The following is a 17,280-nucleotide window of genomic DNA, read 5'->3' as shown; positions in this document are numbered from 1 at the left end:
TCAGACAAACGGCCTAGGACGAGATTACAATAGGTTTTGTGAAAAATTAGAAAAAGCAAAAAAAAATTAATGACAGAAAATGACGTCATAGGGTGATATCCTAAGGAATCAGGAAAATCAGAGGAATTTTGAGTGTAGCCCATTCGGTTCAAAAGTTACAAAGATAAACATAAGTGAAATTTTGTACGAGTGGTGGCGCTACAGAGTTTAGATTAAAGAGTCCAAATTTGTTGTGGTTGAAGATCAGACACTTCTTTATCAGTAGGTCAAAGTTTGTGCAAATGCCGCAAATGGTTTATAAGGCCATACACTTCCAGACCAGAAGAAGAAGAGGAGGAATAATAATGGAATGGATACAATAGATGCCTAGGCTCCTTCGGTGCTTAAACTAAGGCTGTGTGACATGATGATATACGTTGTTATGGCAGTACAACATGAAACACTGACAGAAAAAAAAAAGTTCCTGACACAAAACACAGTGAAATGGAGGCTCGAGACAGTGAGAAACCACCTAACAACAACCCTAGAAACTCCACAGCAACCTTAGGAATAATTTACCAACCACATTGAAATAACTTAAGCTCTGGCTGGGGGACATGACAATATACCAGTGCTGTATCAAATCCGTCCTAAATAGTATTCAAAAATAGAATTAGTTTGTTTGAATACATAGTATGTTGAAATGAGTATGAAAAAGTTACTCTACTACGTTGGTCCCCAACCCTCGGGCTGCGGACCAGTACCGATCTGTGGATGGATTGGTACCGGGCCGCACAAGAAATCATTAATTATTTCTATTTTATGTATCATCTAAGTCTGAACGATCTTTTGTTTTCAAAAAATGAGCATATTCTCTCGGTTACATTTCGGTCACTTGGCCGCCAAAATTTAACCCACAATTTCTGGGTCTTCTTTACCAAGGGGTAAAGGCCCAGTGAAGGACCTGTGAACTGCCAAGAAATAGATCCACAACCCACTTGTCAACAAATCAGGTGAATCCAGCATGTCACTGCAAGAAGACCAACTGCTGGAGATCGCAAATGATGGTGGCTTTAGGGGCCGTTCACATATCGCGTTCACATATCTACTTTATTTCCAATGGAGGTGTGCGGATTGCGTCACATATTGGGCATGATATGCAGCACACAGGCAGCGTGACGCACTCGCAGCTTCCAGGCATCCCCAGTTGAAAATATCTTTCAGAATGCCACGAGCGCACTGCGAGTCATGTGACAAGAACTGACTGAGCAGCTTCATACCTTGTATGGAGCACAGTGCCCTGCAGAGACTTTAGGAAGGGCAGGGGCTCGAAGTGCGGGGAGAGGGGAGGTGTTGAGGGATGTTGGGGATAGGGGCACTTTCTCTCCAAGAGAAAAAAAAAAAAAAAGAGCAGGTGCTCAAGCACCAAAGCCACTCTCTGCACGGATGGAATATACATATTTTGGTAGACTATTACTTCAGAGCACCCAAACACTGCAGTGCTTTGTAATTTTCTCCGTAAATAAAACCTGTAGCAGAGTTACAGCAATGTTGTGTCCGCTTGACATCCTCTGAGAAAACATTGATGGTGGCTAGCAATCAACATAGAACCACACCCCACAACTCCCCCGGGCCTGCACAGAAAAATTTTGAAGCGCTGAATAGTCCGCGGAGATTAAAAACAAAAAATGGGGACCACTGCTCTACTAAGTACAGTAGAAATTCGAAGTGCAGATTCTTACGTACTTGCACTGATATTGCCCACAATACATTACATACTTGATTTGAATTCGATTACAATTACAAACACGAGTAAAAACAACTACAACAAACTACAATCATGGCAGTGATATGAAGTTATATATTGTGTTATGGTAAAATTATAGAAAATTACTGTGTTGCAAATTACAGTACAAAAACCCTGTAACAAACTGCCAGTACATTTTCTGTAATTTTACAGACGTTATTCTCTCCACATTATTTCTTGAACATTATGTCTCGAACGACGGTCATATCACCCAGGACTACTTTAAACTTGCACTTTTTCTTTAAATATCTAGTATATTAATGAACTGTTGCCCTCATTGTGTGTACTTTCAGTGCAAAAATCGTATCATAAATAGTTCCACAAACAACAACACCACAGTCTTTGTGCGTTCTTGCATTTTCTCCTTTCATGCTCTCGGCTCTCGTTTCTCCCACGGCGGCCAAAGGCAAACCCAATCAAGCGCTCCTGAATGGACCAATTGTTGGAGGACTCGGGACAATTTAGAGCTTACAAAAGAGTCATGAGCGAGCTTCATGTGGAATAAATATGCATTAGGCGCTCGTCAGGCGGCCCAGCAGGGAGCAAAGGTTTGCTGGGAGAGAAAAACCACAGGCAGGTGGATAAAACACACAAAGCACATACTGTCTGAGACACTTTTATGAAACCCCAGATTAGCACTAAATAAAGACAACATAATAATAATAATAATAATAATAATAATAATAATAATAATGATAAACTTTTAAAGTTAAAACGTGAATGTTTATATTAGCAAATATGCAACTTTTTGTCTATTTTTTTATTTGTATATAGATTTAATTTTAAAAATATTAATTAAAAACATTTTTAAAATTCTGAATTAATGCAATGCCATAATGCTAATAATCATTTTAGTTTCTTTGCATAATTATACATTTTCTTTGTATGGATATAATTGTAATTTTGTAATTTTTTATTTTCTATTAAACAATTTTTATTTTAGTTAAAAAAATTTAGTACATCTATTTCAACCTAATGAGAAATATTTAATTGTCAATTACCTACAAAAGTTCTTACAGTATTACAATCTTTAAAATACCCTATATATAATTTGGATTTCTAATAATTTTATAGGGTTTTTCAGAAGCTAATAAGCATATATTATTTCACATGTATTTATTTAGCAGACACTTTTATGCAAAGTGACTTACAATGAAGATAAGAAGCACTTTAAATCCTCAAAGAATAGCTGTAATGCTATGACAAGACTAAGTTATTAAGTCTACAAGTCAAAATGTAATTAAATAATTTATTTATTTAAATGTTTGTCAAGCTAATTAAATTTAATCAATGCACAAAATAAATGCATAAATATGAAAGTAATTTACATCAAAATAGTTTGATTAATGGCTGGTATCAGCTAATGAACTGAATATGTATTATTACAGTTAAGTAGTTATTTTAGTAATTAGTTATTAATTAATGTAATGTATTAAAAAAATATATTTTATTTTAGTAAGTATACTGATTTTAAATAAATAATATAAAAAAATTACCTTATCAATTATTTAAAAAAAACATTTGTACGTATTTAGTTTTATGAATTCAAACATTTCAAATATCCTATATAATTTTTTTTTTCTAATAATTTGATGTTTTTCCATGGAAGTAAATCAACATACACTGTGGTCAAAAGTTTAGGGTCAGTTTTTTATTATTAATTTTATTTAATAATTTAAATAAAATTATTCTGTTCATCTAGGCAGCAATTATTAAATGTAAAAAAATTATAAAATGGTTAAATGCAATTTATTTAATACATATTATATGTAATTTCGAATGAAATAAATAATCCAGTTATTATTGCTTTTATTACTATTAACATTAATAATAATAATAATAATAATAATAATGATAATAATTATGATAATAATAATAATGATAATAATAATAATAATAATAATAATAATAATGACAATAATAATAATAATATTAATGACAATAATAATAATAATAATAATAATGATAATAATTATGATAATAATAATAATGATAATAATAATAATAATAATAATGACAATAATAATAATATTAATGACAATAATAATAATAATAATAATAATGATAATAATTATGATAATAATAATAATGATAATAATAATAATGATAATAATAATAATAATGACAATAATAATAATATTAATGACAATAATAATAATAAGAAGAAGAAGAATGACAATAATAATAATAATAATAATAATAATAATGACAATAATAATAATAATAATAATAATAATAATAATAATAATAATAATGACTGGAGTAATGAAGTTGAAACTTAATCATTAAAATCACTGGAATAAACAATTAAAATAAATTATAAACTACTTTTGAACATTTATTATATAGTGCAATTACATTTCACAATTTTACAATCTGTACTGTATTTTTGAATAAATAAATGCAGCCTTGGTGAGCAGGAGAAGCTTATTTTAAAACATTTAAAAATCCTACTGACTACTGAACTTAGAGGGCAATGAATTACACTCCTATTTGCTGAAATAATCAAAGAAAAACTTGACAATGATGTTATTAAGACTTTTAGAAAAAGGAAAAAAATAGTGTGAGACTGATAACGGCAGCCAGAGGAGAGAACACTGTCAAATGTAATGTCCTGCCCCATAGACACTGCATTACAAAAGCCATGCACAAGCGGTCATTTGCTTTTTGTAATTTGATGTAAAGATGATATAATACATCCATAAATACATATAAATGTTCATACGTTCAAATATTTGAATATAAAAATATTACAAACTTTTAAGCATTTAAGACGTTGATGACCGTTAAATGCATCATAACAGTCTTGTGAAAAGGGGTCCATTGAACAGCCCTAACGTCCAGCAGTTCTGATCATGTTTTGTGATCCTCTTGTTTGTGCAGATGATTCAGTGGAGCAGAAATGTGCTGCGCTGTAACAGGATTCTTATCTCTCATCCTGTGTGGAGCCTGACAGCACTGGACAAACATCAGGGCCTGACGTCAGTGCAGGCCTTCCTCTGCTCCGTGTGAACCCACACTAAATGCTGGACGACCGTGCAGGATGAGGGGAGGTAAAGAGCACAAAGATGACTCAACACCATCGTCAATAACGATACAAATATGTTTGATATGAAGTTTTGATGTGAGGCGCTATAATTTTATTAAACGTGGCTGCTAAGCGCACACCTTGGAAGAAATGCCAATAAGCTTAGGGGTATTTCCAATCGAGCCGTGAAAATAGGGAGCGACATGCACATGCTGCAGTTTGTAATGTGACAGTATGTGTTTGAATAATGATGGCTGGTTCCTTTATTAAAAGTTCAAATTTGATTGTCAATTTTTGTTTACAACGGTTGAGGTTTACTGTCTCATTATTATTAACATCTTACAGATGTTGATCTACCTTAAGCCGGTCGCACACCAGAAGCGCCGCTCGGCGCCGCGACACAGCGCGTACATGACAGTTTAAAGTATCGCACACCAGACGCGCACATTCGAATGATATTTAACATGAAACTAATCAGATGGCGCTCTGTGGCGTGGCTGAAAAATGAACTGCGTCCTGAGCCGTCGCCAGGCGACGCCGACAGCCACCAACTTTCGGCGCTGGTGTGTGTATCCTGATAGAAACCTATGTTTAGAATTCTAAAATACATGGTGCTGCGTGGCGCTGCGCTTCTGGTGTGCGACCTGCTTTAATGTTTGCAATGTCAGCTACGACGCCCCTAGCTGCTGGAATCAGCTTGCAGAAATGATCAGATGTGCTCCAACAATATGCAAGTTCAAATCAAGACTGACAACACACCTGTTCAGCTGTGCCTTTACTGAATAAGCACTGTGCTACGTCCGACAGATCGCACTATTGTGTCTTTCTTTTGTTTTTCATTCTTTTATAACCTGTTTTAACACATTTTAATCTGTTTTAAATTTTTTTGATTTGTTTTTATTTTCTGTTTATGTAAAGCTCTTTGGACTGCCACTGTGTATGAAATGTGCTATATAAATAAACTTGCCGTGCCTTTGATCGTTCAGCATTTGCACTTTACCATCGCACACACTAAGAGTCTCTTTAACACTTGTTTATTTTATTATAATACATAAAAGACCAGTTTGACTCTAAAAACTAATTGTCTAAGAAATTGTGAATTTAAATAAAGTTTTTAAATAAATAAAAAATCCTAATATTCCTAAATGGATACGACAAATATTTAATAATTATCAATACCAAATTATATGAAACATCATATCATGATAATTTTTTTGCTGTATCGTCCAGCCTTAATTTGAAAATTAAAGAAAGGTTAATAAAGACTATTGACCTTATTCTAAAATGTGGAAGTGCGCCTGTTTTCGCGATTGTCTTAGAACTTTCGATTCAGTCGCCTATGGGAGAAATGACTAGGAAAAATAAACGGCAGAAAATGGCCAAACTACTTGCTCAACAAACAAATGTTTGCATGACTACACAGACCAAGTAGCATAATATAATAAGAAAATATTAAATTGCAACATCAAGCAGCGTAACGAGCAGTTGTTAACGTCAAAAAATGAATGGAAGTGAATGTGACCGGAAGTCGCGAGACAAAAAATTCAAATGGCAGCGCCCACTCGACAGCTGAGAATAAGGTGAATATGGTGCTATTTAGCATTTGATAACTTCAATTTATTTACTTGAATAGGGTTGCGCGATTTACCAGTACTATATCGTGATTAGGGCTGTGCAAATTTTTTTTTTTTGTATTATTAAGTGTTTCTTTTAAATCATTAAAGGGCCATGAAACCCCCTCGTTTCAGCAGTGTGTTTTCACACCTCTACTTTGGAAAAAGTCAGAAAAGTGGGCGTGTCCAGCTCTGTTTAGGAGGGAGTGTCGGAGGAAGAAACGAGGCTTGGTGTGGGAGTGTCTATTTGGGCACGCTGAATTTCAGAGTCAAAACACACACCCACAGCGGACAATGTGACTGTGTTTACATGGACATCTGTAGTCGAATTATTTGCCAAATTATTAAATGGTGGACTTTAACTGCAGTTTGGCTCTTTCATTCAGGGAGTTCATTAATGTCCCTCCCGACAAACGAGATATTTGATTCAAGTATCTGCTCTAAGCGTGTATTTTTCATGCAATGTTTGATACCGCACGGCGAATGAGAGAAAAAAACTCAGCATTTCCCGGAAACTTAGATACACACGGCAGGTAGCGTCAGAAAGCCGCGTGTGTTATTCCGGTCACAAAATCCAACACGAGGTCATAGTTTGGTTGTAACTGTTAGTGTTAACTTGTTTACACTCGGTGCAATAGTTTGTTTGATACGAATAAAATACGAACTGAATAAACAAAGAGCACTGGTCGCTCACTTACCAAATCTGTAGAGACAGGACAATCACCAGTAACTAGAGCCGCGTCTTTATTTAGAGGACACTGCAAGCGAATCCGGATCTCAGCGTTTGCAGATGAGAACAGCTCTCAGGTAAACAATAATCCTCCTTAGACACGTAAGTTATTGTTGTCGCGCGTCGCGTACACTGTTAATCCACGCGTGAGTCTGAGCTCTCACAGAGAGAAAATGAAAACGAAACTTAACTGCAGCAAACTATAAAAGCAACACTTCACACTTGTTTTGCCAACACAACGTGGCGTCTTTGTGGTGTAAACACGGTGACAATAATGAATATTAATGAAGTTGCACAATAGAGCGCGCTGATTGGTTTGAACCAAGCCTTACTCATGCATTAATGCATCACCAGGGCTCGAAATTGCGACCATTTTGGTCGCATATGCGCCCGAAAATTAATCGATGCGACCTCATAGTAAATTTGGGCGCATTAGTGCGACCTGTTTTGATTTTTTTTTTAAAACGTGCTGAATCGCTCTTCCCTGCCGCTATATTGGTTCATATTAGCTGTCAATCACCCAAGGCTTTTCACTGTTAGATGACAGGGAGGGAGCTTTTATGTCCACGGGAAATGCAAACGGCTAAAGAGTGAAAACTTAAAGCACGCAGGTTTGCAAAGTGCAAACCCCACCTAAAGTTGAGGCGCAGATGAGAGCGATCATGACACGTGGTGAATATTGATCCGCCAGCTGAGATCAATCGAGTACGCGCTTCTTGGAGAAGGTGCCCGAATCATCATGCGTTGCATTCACTGCGTGTTCAGCGCAAATGTCCGCTAAAAGTCAAATCTAATACTGTATCATCGCCAAAGAAGCTCGCCTTTACTAAGTTTACACTGAAACTGCGTCTCATAACAAACAGCGGTATTGCGCCGATGCTCAACCTGCTCATAAATTGGGTCGGCTGACTCGCCTGCTTTTCCACAAACACAGAAAAATGAAAATCAGCTCAGACGGAACATTTAAATTGACACAAACTGAAACCAAAACTTTTAAAGAGTGATAGAAGTGAGACTTTACTTACTTTCTTTTGCCTATTCTTTCTTGAGGTGTATATTATTTTTTTTTATTTAGTTAGGCTACTGATGACTGTTTTGCAGCTTTCAGCCTTGAATTTAAAATTTTATTATAATCTTTTGTTTGTTTTGCAGCAGAAATATTATTTATTAAACTGACATGCATATATATGCTGTTTAGCAGTACAAAATAAATATTTCTTACTGCAATGCTTCATTTTTGTTTGATGCAAACTATACATTTATTTTTCATAAAGTAACAGACTTTTTATAGCAGATAACTTGCATTCAAGCACATTCAAGGCAGCATGATGATGAGAAATGTAATTCATTGTTACTATTATTGTCATTTTCATCATCATTAATATTCTAGAATTATAATACATACACATTTTGGAATTTTTGCACACAAATATCAATGTCATCTCAGCATTAGATAGTTTGTTTCCGGTTTTTGTTAGTCCTAATTGATGTTGTTTTAAAATACAATAAGTCCCTTAAAATACAATTTGCAGCGGTGCTCATTCATTTTTGGTGGGTGCTCCTAAATTATTTCTGGTGCTCCTAAATTTTTGAAGTTGGGAGCACCGGTGCTACCAAATAAAAAAGTTAATTTCGAGACCTGATCACACTGTAAGACTTAATAAGACTCACTCTGGCACAGACGTCCAGTCTGCACGCTGGAATACACGCTATTATGTCATGACCGTGACGCAGCTTCAAAAATTCGTTTCAAACAGGAAGTACGAATTTGCTTGAAATAACGCAAAAGCAACCAATTTACACTTTTTAGTGAAATATAGGTGTCCTAATAGTGTTTTTAGCAGTGTGGGACACATATACGACTGTCAACAGCTCAAAAAATGTGTTTTGGTGTTTCGTGACCCTTTAAGTACTTCATTCATGTTTTTTAAAAGCACAAAAACTATTTGTGCAATGCATGCGCTCTAGGGATGTATGTCCCCACCAATGTCAAGAGCGAATATACACCCTTGGATTATGAAAAAACATTGAGATAAACGATTATTGCATCATTTACCACCCCTTTTCCAGTTGTACACGTGTTGCTCTTAAAAGCGCGAAAGACCGCATGCTTCTGTGTGCCGCGCACACAGCTGCACCGTCTCAATTTACTATGATCTTCTATGTGAAGCTGCTTTGACACAATCTACATTGTAAAAGCGCTATACAAATAAAGGTGAACTAGGGCTGCACGATATTGGAAAAAATTGACATTGCGATATTTTTTTCCTCTGCGATATATATTGCGATATTTTATATATATATATATATATTTACTTAAAACTAGGGCTGTGACGGTCACCATGACAACCGCGTCACCGCGGTGGTCATTGCCACCTCGGTTGTCCATTGCCACCGGCCGTAGTACGTGACGTCACGCACTTTAAAACACAAATTACTGTTATGTTGCCAAGTATTACATATCTGTTAGAATATAACATTAGGCGCGATTCAGCAAGTTCAAGTTCAACCATGAATCTTGTTAGAAAACGAACTCTTACATCTGGGAACATTTTGGATTCGTGCCGAACTAGAAAGGTGAACGAATCAATTTGGATTAAGCTTTTTGTATGGGGGTTTTAAGTAAAGTGTGTTTTAATATTCACTGCTGAGTGCTGAGAGTCCAAACACTGAGGAGCAAATCCATCGATACGCAGATCCACGGGTCCCGAACCATGCAAGCTAGTGGCGATTGACGGCGAGGGAAAAAAAGCCATGTAGGCTTAATCAACTCCTGTCTTCTAAACGCAGAAGCCCAGCTCAGCCAGGCATGGCAGAGGCATTTGCAAAAATGGCCAGATACAAAAGAGAAAGTGATAAATGGAAGACATTGACGAGAAATTGAGCATAGGCTATTTGGTAACTACTTAAGAACGCGCCGCTCCGCAGAACAGAAGCAGAAGCCCTCCCTCGCATGGTTGTGAAAAAGTATCCTGTCTGTGCATTTTTCGCTACAAGCACACCGTCTGACAGTGTATTGCTGGAAACATTATAACCCCATTCTTCACTTAAACCGGACAAAGTCAACATGTCAGTTTTTCTGGCAAATAATAAAAAATATGACTACAAAAGGTGGAGAGAAACTACGCTGTTTTTTTAAACATCTGACTTATATTGTTACTAGGTTAATATTTTCTTTTTACGTATAATTATTAATATTTATATTATTATTACACTGATTAGTAAAGTGCCATTTAGAATTTTTGTTAAGTTCTTAAAAATGTAACGTTTAATTGTTATTATTATACCGTTTCAAGCAGTTAAAGTAATGTAATATTTAACTACAATATTTATAAACAGTTTAGTGTTGTTTTATTAACGAAAGTTCAAAAATAAACATGTAGCCTACGTTTATACGGATGTTTTATTTATTAATATTAAATTCGGTTATTCCTTAATTTTTACATAAAAGGTAGGTTAACTTAAGTAGGCTACATTATTTGTTGATGTACGAGATCGAGGAACATTTGCCAGTAAATAATGTTCGCACCACTTAAAAAACAAAACAAATGAATAACTTGCGAAAAGGATGCAATAAAAAAATGCAAGCGCTTAATCATTCTTCACAATCGGATTCGTACGTGCAATAAGCCGAGGCTATATTGCGCTGACAAGAACAAGCCCTAAAACTAAGTCTAGAGAGAGAATTAATACTAGTTAATATTAATGATTATAAACACGAACTGCGTTGTATGATAAACGCATCACAATGATGTCGTGATCTTTGCTGAAGAACTGATATGTTATCGCCGTCTCCCCAGCCAGGTTTTCATCTGCTTTTTTCCCCTTTTTCTGGATACAAAGTATCAGCGCCAGACCAGTGGTTTAAATTATATTTTACTCTCCTGATTTCTTTTCTTTTCATTAAAAAATAAATAAATGTTTAAAGTTTTGTATTGCATAGCCTATATATTTTTAAAGATTATCATTCAGCCTACCTGCAGCGCATGAGGTTGTGTGCTGGGCAAATCCCCTTTACTCATGCTACCAATTTCATTTATGACACTGTAAACTTGACTTGGCAGGCTGATCATCTTTAAACTCAAAAGGTGTTTTTAACTTGAGACTGCATGCTTCTGCAAAATGTGATGTTTCTTATTGTTAGCGGTGTCAAAATGAAAGCAAACATTAAAAAGGGTTTTGTTTTATCAATTGTATAGTTTAGTTTTAATAGCTAATGTATATAATAAATTATAATATCGATTATTGTGTAGACTACAATGTTCAACAAAACAATTTTATTAGGTTACTCTAATAGACCAAATCCCTAACTGAAAAACGAATGTGAAAATGACAGGCAGTTGCGTCTTTGCTAAAATTAACGACAAATTTCTTTTGCTTTTTTCCCCTTTAGAGATCAAAAGAGCTGTATTTAAATAATTATTTCACTAAAACATGAATTGAATGCCCAGTTCTTTCCCGTGTGAGTTTAGTGCGCCTCCGCCGCGTCTGCGTTTTTAAGGTTACAGGTGCACCCTGACCTGACGCGGGGACCAGATCTCTGCACTATTGCTTTAATTTCTCAATTTTCATAACTGCATTGCATTTTCATATGGTAAAATATCAAAATTTATGTTCTGAAAGTAGTAGGAATGACGGGAGTGTTAGTAAATAACAGAAAGAACTTTCACTTTTGAGTGAACTTCTGTCACGTGTTATTTTAGTATGATAAAATAAACAAAAATAGTAATGCAGAAAAGTATTTTTCGCTCTGCCAAGCCTTCTCTGTTGCTGTATAGAGAAGCAGCCTGCTCAGTCTCCTTACCCCGGCCCCACTCCGCCCACCGACTCCTGAACGTCTCACTCACTCACTCACTCACTCACTCACGCGGGCATGCAGTGCGGTCTCACGAGGAAACGCAGCTTTTTGATATAATGTTTTTCTTGTTCCCAAATACAAATAATTTATCAAGTATTGTTTGAAATAAGTATTCGTAAAAACACGCTATTCCTGCTTTTCCGAATACCGTATTTCGGTTCGGCTCCACCCATAATATATATATATAATTTTTTTTTTTTTTTGCATCGCACCCTCCTGCGATGTGACTATCGCGGATGCGCACATCGCGATTTCGATGCTGAAACGATATATCGTGCAGCCCTAAGGTGAACTGAATTGAATTGATCAAAAACTCCACACTGATGAAGGAATACCTAGACATTCACAGAGTTTGTGATGAAGATGAGACTGCGTCTTCATATAAAATACATGTGAGGATTGCAAAAGTTATTAGTTTAAATGAATTTTCTCAGATGCATCAGGACATGAGGATGAAAACAGGAAGTGAGAGGCGAACGCAGCGTTTCTGCCAGACTGAACCCGTTCGCCTGTAAAGCGGATGAGCAGAAGCAGATGTGATCAAACATTCACACGGACAGCACAGAGGCAAATCACATTCAGGAGAGGAAACTACTGTAATAAAAGACCCCTGCTTCACATTAAACACACACTGACACAAACAGACACGTACACACACACTGGGAGATCAGTGCTCACCTGTATGATAATAAATAATAATTTATCCATAATGATGATCACATCTACAGTATTTATTTATTTTATTGTTAACTCAATCATTTAACAAGTTTATTGTTATTATATATCATATTAATACATTGTTATCTGTACATTATTTTATTATTATTATGGTCATATTATCTAATTTGTACCTACCTGTTCCTTTATTTATCTGCTGAATTGTATTAATAATAATTAACGCATATTATCAATTGTTTTATATTCAAATTTATGAATAAAAATATACACTTATGCTGCCTATTTTTTATTTATTTAATACTACATGATTTAAAATTTTTAATGTTATATAATTCCAATTAGCTATTAATTTATTGATTATAATAATATTAACAACAATTACTATTATTATTATTATTATTATTATTAAATGTTTTATTTATTTGTTTATTTAATTATGTATGTAATTATACATCATATTTATATTTTTGAGCAGTACATTTATTATTATTTTATTATTCTCATCTCATTTTACCTATACACCGCCTTTATTTTAAAAAAATCATTTATACATATTCGATAAATACGACAAGTATAAAAACAAAACAGAATACATCGTTCTGTTTGAGCACATCTTGATGATTTGCTCTGAAAATAATTCAATTAAAAATATCTAAAGATTTATAATCATGAACTTGTCAAATTTATTCATAGCGACTAATCCAAACTCAAAAATGTCATAGATTTTTAGCAAACTAACATAAACCTGCAACACACGTCTCCAAAATACTCCAAATACAACAAAATAAACAGCCTGAAATACACATCTTAAAACTGCAAACACAGAAGCTGACACTAGAGATTGAGAGTATGCATAAAAATTAAATCAATATATTGAATTAAAGCAATCAGCATCATGACTGCCTGTCATTCTGAACTCCATCAATCTGTGGTGATCAATGCAGACACGTGTGACTTTTAAATCATGAGGTCAAAGGCTCACACTTATGTCTTCATCTGATTTGCAAACAGTTGCATAACGCACAAAATTGGATGAGAGAGAAGGAAAGTTTGAGGCTGTCTGTGTGTGTGTGTGTGTGTGTGTGTGTGTGTGTGTGTGTGTGTGTGTGTGTGTGTGTGTGTGTGTGTGTGTGTGTGTGTGTGTGTCGTCGGGCTCCTAGATCTGAACAGTCAGGACTTTTGATCTATTACACACATCTAGGAGTGAGAGTTCCGGTTTGTGAAAGATCAATCTGAATACTGATTACATAACAAGCCAAAATAATTATGTTTTGAATTATCTTTAAAAGAAAACAATGATTGAAAATAGTCATTGAAAATATGTACATTATTACAACACAATAAAATATATAAGAATTAAAAAAATAGAAATAATATTATTATGAAAGTATTGCTAAAAAATAAGACAACTTCTATAAATATGATTGAATTATGTATATATTAGAACCAAGAACCAAAGTAAATACTGATTGATAATAAACATTGAAGAAAGAAAGAAAGAAAGAAGGAAAGAAAGAAAGAAAGAAAGAAAGAAAGAAAGAAAGAAAGAAATGAAAAAATAAAGAAATGACAAAAGACATTACAAAAGAATTAACAAAATAATAGAAAGACAGTAAATCAAAAAGAAAATAAGAAAAAAATGAAAGTACAAAATAAAGAAAAACAAAAAGAAAGAGAAAGGAAGAAAAATAAAAAATTAAGGGACAATGAAAAAATAAAGAATTAGTAAAAAAATTAAGAAATTAAAGAAAGAATCAATAAAAAGAAAGAATGAAAGAAAAAAAAGACAATGAACAAAAAAATGACAAAAAAACACAAGAAAAACAAAATGAAGAATGAAGGAACAAAAGAAAAAAATACAATAAATGAAAATGAAAAGAACACGAAAGAATGAAGGAAAAAAGAAAAAGAAAGTGAAAAGAAAGAAAAAGAAAGACAAATGAGGGAACAATGAATGAAAAAAATAATTAATGAAAAAATGAAAGAAATCACAAAAGAATTAACAAAATGAAGAAAACAAAGAATGAAAGAAAAAAAAGACAGTTAATATATGAAAAAATGACCAGGAAACACAAGAAAGAACAAAATGATGCATGAAAGAACAAAAGAAAAAATACAATATATGAAAAATTGACAAGAAAACATGAAAGAACGAAAAAGGAAATGACAACAAAAGAACGAAGGAAGGAAAAAGAGAGAAAGAAAATATAAAGAATTACTGAAAAAATAAAAGAAATTTAAAAAAATAACAAAATAAAGAAACAAACAATGAAGGAAAGAAAAAGACAATAAATGAAAGAAAGAAAATAAGAAAAATTGAAAAAAGAAAATACAAAAAAAAGAACAAAAGAATAAAAGAGAGCAAACAAAAAGAACAAAAGAAAGAAAGGACAATTAAGAAAAGATAAAAATGAAAAACAATGAATGAAAGAAAAATAAATGATAAAATGAAAAAGAAAGAAATGACAAATGAAAATATAAAACAAAACAAAATGAAGAAAGAAAGAAAGAAAGAAAGAAAGAAAGAAAGAAAGAAAGAAAGAAAGAAAGAAAGAAAGAAAGAAAGAAAGAAAAAACTAAAGATAATACAAAACAAAAAAGTAATAACTAAAGAAAGGAAATGAAAGAAAGAACAGAAGGAACAGAAACTGTATAAGAAAGAACAAAAGAACAAAAAAATTACAAAAAGAACTAACAAAATAAGGAAAGAACAAAAAAAGAGAAAGACAATGATTGAAAAAATAAAGGAAATACAAAAGAAAAAACAAAATGAAAAAAGAATGAAGACAAAATTAAATTAATGAACACTGAACAAAAGAAAGAAAAAAAAGAATGAATGAATGAATGAATGAATGAATGAATGAATGAATGAATGAAACGAATGATGATACAAAACAAAAAACAAAACAGAAATAAAGAAAGGAGGAAATAAAAGAAAGAATAGAAGGAAGAGAAAATGAAAGAAAGAGATCAAAAGAATGAATGAATGAAAAAGAGAGAAAGAAAATTAAGTCAAACCTACATTAAAATAGAAAATTTTATTAAGAATTAATGAAAATGTACTCTTATATGATTATTGGCTGTTTTAGTTGCTGAGCATCTAAATATGCTCCAGTGCACAGATGAGGAGATTTCAGAGTTGCTCAAAAGTGATTATATAACAGCAACACAAAGACTCTCACAGTTGATAAAGACCAGAGACTGACCCTCTGAACCGGACAGCTGCTTACAGCATAAAGCACACGTCTCTTTCAGGAAATACACGCATTTCATCTGACCAGTTTATGCTCAGCATCACCAATACGTGCAAGACGAGGTTCAACCTTCACAGTTAATTGTAAAGAGGGATTTCTTTCGCTCCGACGGGACCAGAAGTGTCTGATGGTTGTTGTTTTGTGATGTTCAGCACTTCTCTGATGTCGCTGGTTAGATAATACTGTGATGAGGACACAGATATGTTCATCAGAAGTATCTGCGTGTTGCTTCATCTCATCACAGTACATGCTGTGAGTAGCTGTGTTTACATTGACCCTACAGTCCAAATCAAATCAGACGCAGCCCAATCTGATTATTAAAAAACAAACCTCACTTTTCTGATTAAAACTTCACCCGAAAGGAAAGAAGTGCTTTAAGGGTGCTTTCACACCTCGATTTAGTTGTTCTGAAACAGACATTACTAGTTACCTTGTTGCTCTTTGCTCTTGGTGCGGTTCGCTTTCACACGGCAAAGTTTCTAAACGGACCGAATGAGCTAAAACAAGTCACGTGTGAGTAAACTCTCCTCACATTGGTCAGAGTGTCAGGGTTTATTTTACAGAGTCCCGCTCAGCTGTCAGGAGAGGTGGTGGTTTGGTGGTGTTTGCCAAGGTGCACGCGACGTGTCTGAAGAGCGAGGAGAAATGCGGTGGGGAGGGGTGAGAAGGGTGCGTGAGATTACCAGGAGATTATCACTTGTTTGCGGGCATCCTTGTTTGGGGGAGACTCCCAAAACTTCCCGTCCTACTCATAATTCTCTCTTCATATAGCCGTATGTCTATTACATATCCATAAAACACTGTGAAATAGCCGGGCTCAGATCGTATCGTGTTCTCACTGCAGTCGATCTGCTCCAGAGTTCGTTTTAATCGAGCAGAGACCACCTCATTTAAGCGATCTCAGAGCGATTGATTTGGCGCGGATCTGAGCGCAATTGCTGGTTTTAAATATGTCAAACGAACCGCGCTAACTGGGCAAATGAGACAGGTTCCGAAACAAAAGTGTAGGTGTGAAAGCACCCTAAATCTTTTACCTTATCTCTTTTTAAATGTTACTTCCACTGTCCGAGAAATACTGCAGGACAAGGTTGCTTCAGACATTAGTCAAACGCCTTGATTTGTTGGGGTGAACAGAGCATTTTACAGCTTAATAAATACCGGCAGCAGCACAGAGTCTGCCGTCTGCCCAAACACATACACACTGAAAAAAATTATTCAAAGATGATTCCTTAGATTTACTCAAGTTTTTTACGTTAACAATTTATTTGGGCTGAATTTAAACAAACAAATTAAGTTGAACATTATTCAATTTAATTTGTTTGTTTAAATTTAA

General features: G+C 34.3%; 1 protein-coding gene and 1 long non-coding RNA gene across 2 annotated transcripts in view; both read right to left on the bottom strand.

The window, feature by feature from the left end:
• Positions 1-17,280, bottom strand: part of eeig1a (estrogen-induced osteoclastogenesis regulator 1a) — a 97,024-nt gene that overhangs the window by 41,568 nt on the left and 38,176 nt on the right. The gene's annotated exons all lie outside the window — the stretch shown is intronic.
• LOC147842509 (uncharacterized) lies at positions 6,517-13,048 on the bottom strand. Its single transcript, XR_015497513.1, has 3 exons — positions 12,309-13,048; positions 8,805-9,377; positions 6,517-7,513 (listed from the first exon to the last, which is right to left on the bottom strand). It is a non-coding gene; the product is annotated as an uncharacterized LOC147842509 (long non-coding RNA).

Source organism: Danio rerio, chromosome 8, assembly GCF_052040795.2.
Source record: "Danio rerio strain M-AB ecotype USA chromosome 8, GRCz13ab, whole genome shotgun sequence".
Lineage (NCBI taxonomy): Eukaryota > Metazoa > Chordata > Actinopteri > Cypriniformes > Danionidae > Danio > Danio rerio.
The sequence above is the reverse complement of the archived record's forward strand: the minus strand, read 5'-3'. Positions and strand labels throughout refer to the sequence as shown.